This window comes from Hippocampus comes, unplaced genomic scaffold, assembly GCF_001891065.2.
Source record: "Hippocampus comes isolate QL1 unplaced genomic scaffold, H_comes_QL1_v1.1 scaffold277, whole genome shotgun sequence".
NCBI lineage: Eukaryota > Metazoa > Chordata > Actinopteri > Syngnathiformes > Syngnathidae > Hippocampus > Hippocampus comes.
In genome coordinates this window covers 134,715-138,373 of record NW_017805365.1, presented here as the reverse complement: position 1 = coordinate 138,373, position 3,659 = coordinate 134,715, and the positions used below count along the sequence as shown (strand labels likewise).

The 3,659-nt window shown below is 47.5% G+C and overlaps 1 protein-coding gene across 1 annotated transcript in view; it reads right to left on the bottom strand.

Annotated features, from left to right (window-relative positions):
- neurod1 (neuronal differentiation 1) overlaps positions 1-3,659 on the bottom strand; it is a 6,769-nt gene that overhangs the window by 1,607 nt on the left and 1,503 nt on the right. The gene's annotated exons all lie outside the window — the stretch shown is intronic.

The window sequence follows — 3,659 nt, the reverse complement described above, 5'->3', positions numbered from 1 at the left end:
CAAGTTCGGAGGGAAGAAGTCGAAAAACAAGGATTTGCATGCACAAAATTGGTTTTCAAACTGAACCGGACGCAGTGCAGAATGCAATCTAAAAATAGAAGATAGAAGAATTTGTGCAACTGTGTACGTGCTGCATAAGGTGGCTGTGCTGTTTCCAATGGCTGAGTGGGGGAGGGTCCGGGTTTTCGGGTGCATTTATTCAGGAGCCTCAAGACGACGATGACGATGCTGCGGTTCGTTCGGACGACACAGTCCAAAAAAATAATCCAATAAAAATCTGAGCGTGAGCCTTGATTGAAATGCAACAAATAGGAAATGTTTTCGTCCGCGGAGAAGCAAAAGAAAAAAAAAAGCTTCATCCCAGGTGAGAGCGAGCGGGGGGCTTTTGCGCTCCAACTTTGCCAGCCGATTTCCTTCCAAACTTGCGAGCAAGACGGAATTGGAATGAGGACGCGTCCATCAAATTGCGCCTTCCACATCGAAAGGTTTCTTTCGGGATGACAGATTGAAATTTGGAACATTTTCCGGATGAGAAAACGTTTTTGCGTATTGGACATTTCTTCGAGTCCAATGAATTTGGACTTTTGGACTTTTGAGAAAACACCCGAAGAAAGCGCCTCGAACCAGGTCAGTCCTTGTGATTCAATGACAAATCAAAGGAGAAATGCGACACATCGGTACAATCAAAAACGTTTTTTTGCTGTCCTACAATCGAAATATTGAGATGATTCGTTTTTTAAAATTATTATGCAACTGTAAAACTAAACTTTGACATTGTCAACGAAACATTTATAATCCGCCCCTAAATCAAAAGCACCAACAATCGAAAAAGGGCTCAAAAGGATTCTGGATCGATTTATTTATTTAATTATTTTAATGTTGAACCGAAACGATTGACCAAATCCAAAATAATCCCCTTCGTTCGTTTTCCTCACGTCAATTCAATTCGCACGGAGAGTCGCGGAAAGAAACCAACACAAATCGGACTTTGAAAATCTGCCAAAGGTTGACCTCTTTTTTTTCCAAGGCCCAAAAAAAGGGCCACAAAAAAAAAAAAAAGGCATCGTTCTTATTCTAACAAAACCGATCAGATTTGCATGATCGTGGAAAAAAAATTCGAAAAGTGAAATATCCAAATGGCTGGACGGAATCCATTTCGCCATCAATCAATTCAAAGTTTGAACGGATTTCTTGGCGCGTGACGGAATTCGCTCCGTTGGACTCCGCCGACGGTTGTCGTCGCCGCTCCAACGAGGCCAACACCGAAGAGAATCTGAAGAGAAGAAAAAGAAAAACAATGGGCCCAACTGCGCCTACCTGCCGTTTTGGTTGCTTTGCAGCCTTTCAACGTCGCGCGTGCGTGCGCGCGCTCGCGTGTCAGCCGCTGGCAGGTTTGTGCGGTGCGCGCGAAGGAGTCGCGCTTTTATAGCGGACGCGCTCGCGCGCGCGTGCCAATTGGCGCATCCGGGCCGCGCCCCCTCGCCATATGGCGCCGACGTCGACCGAAGGGATCACGTGACGCGACGCAGTTTGCCGAAAAGCCCATCTGCCGCCTCGCGGCTGCGCCGGCGGCGCGTGCGCGCGCGCGCGTGAACTCGCTGCTGCCGAAGGTCGGTCGGACGGCGACCAAGCGGGACGGACAAAGCCGTCACTCACCTCACTCGGGCTTTCTTCCAACTCAAATGAGTGACGTGTGATGAAACACAAAGTGCCCGGAATCAAATCGGCGACCTACGAAACGTCTCGAACTTTTGACGACAGATGAACGAGCATATTGGCCGAGAACGGTGGACTTTAGACCGGCCGAGTGAGGCGGTTACCTTGGCAACGCGATGCGACGATGGTGATGAGGAGGCCGACCGAGCGCTTGCTCGGCTGTTACCGGGAAACTTTCAAGCGCCTTGCTCACCCGCTGGCTAATCTTTAACGCTGAGTCAATTTCACAGGGGGGGGGGGGGGGGGATGTGGCAGCAGCAACTCCTTGCGGTGTGCTTTCATTTTGCATCTGGGGGTTGGACCGGTTGGAAACTGCAACGTGGGCTCTCCTTGCCCACATGTCTGGGCATCGCGCTGGCATTTTCAAGGAATTGAAAGAGGAGCTTTTCATTTGTTGTCAGCTTCAATAGTTTGCTGTTTGCTGGTTAGCATTTGGGAGGATTTTGATGATGAAGGGTGGGGGGGGGCAAAGTGCCAATTTGTGCAGGTGCAAGGCGGGCTCACCTCTGCTCGAAAAACAAGGATTTGCATGCACAAAATTGGTTTTCAAACTGAACCGGACGCAGTGCAGAATGCAATCTAAAAATAGAAGATAGAAGAATTTGTGCAACTGTGTACGTGCTGCATAAGGTGGCTGTGCTGTTTCCAATGGCTGAGTGGGGGAGGGTCCGGGTTTTCGGGTGCATTTATTCAGGAGCCTCAAGACGACGATGACGATGCTGCGGTTCGTTCGGACGACACAGTCCAAAAAAATAATCCAATAAAAATCTGAGCGTGAGCCTTGATTGAAATGCAACAAATAGGAAATGTTTTCGTCCGCGGAGAAGCAAAAGAAAAAAAAAAAAAGCTTCATCCCAGGTGAGAGCGAGCGGGGGGCTTTTGCGCTCCAACTTTGCCAGCCGATTTCCTTCCAAACTTGCGAGCAAGACGGAATTGGAATGAGGACGCGTCCATCAAATTGCGCCTTCCACATCGAAAGGTTTCTTTCGGGATGACAGATTGAAATTTGGAACATTTTCCGGATGAGAAAACGTTTTTGCGTATTGGACATTTCTTCGAGTCCAATGAATTTGGACTTTTGGACTTTTGAGAAAACACCCGAAGAAAGCGCCTCGAACCAGGTCAGTCCTTGTGATTCAATGACAAATCAAAGGAGAAATGCGACACATCGGTACAATCAAAAACGTTTTTTTGCTGTCCTACAATCGAAATATTGAGATGATTCGTTTTTTAAAATTATTATGCAACTGTAAAACTAAACTTTGACATTGTCAACGAAACATTTATAATCCGCCCCTAAATCAAAAGCACCAACAATCGAAAAAGGGCTCAAAAGGATTCTGGATCGATTTATTTATTTAATTATTTTAATGTTGAACCGAAACGATTGACCAAATCCAAAATAATCCCCTTCGTTCGTTTTCCTCACGTCAATTCAATTCGCACGGAGAGTCGCGGAAAGAAACCAACACAAATCGGACTTTGAAAATCTGCCAAAGGTTGACCTCTTTTTTTTCCAAGGCCCAAAAAAAGGGCCACAAAAAAAAAAAAAAGGCATCGTTCTTATTCTAACAAAACCGATCAGATTTGCATGATCGTGGAAAAAAAATTCGAAAAGTGAAATATCCAAATGGCTGGACGGAATCCATTTCGCCATCAATCAATTCAAAGTTTGAACGGATTTCTTGGCGCGTGACGGAATTCGCTCCGTTGGACTCCGCCGACGGTTGTCGTCGCCGCTCCAACGAGGCCAACACCGAAGAGAATCTGAAGAGAAGAAAAAGAAAAACAATGGGCCCAACTGCGCCTACCTGCCGTTTTGGTTGCTTTGCAGCCTTTCAACGTCGCGCGTGCGTGCGCGCGCTCGCGTGTCAGCCGCTGGCAGGTTTGTGCGGTGCGCGCGAAGGAGTCGCGCTTTTATAGCGGACGCGCTCGCGCGCGCG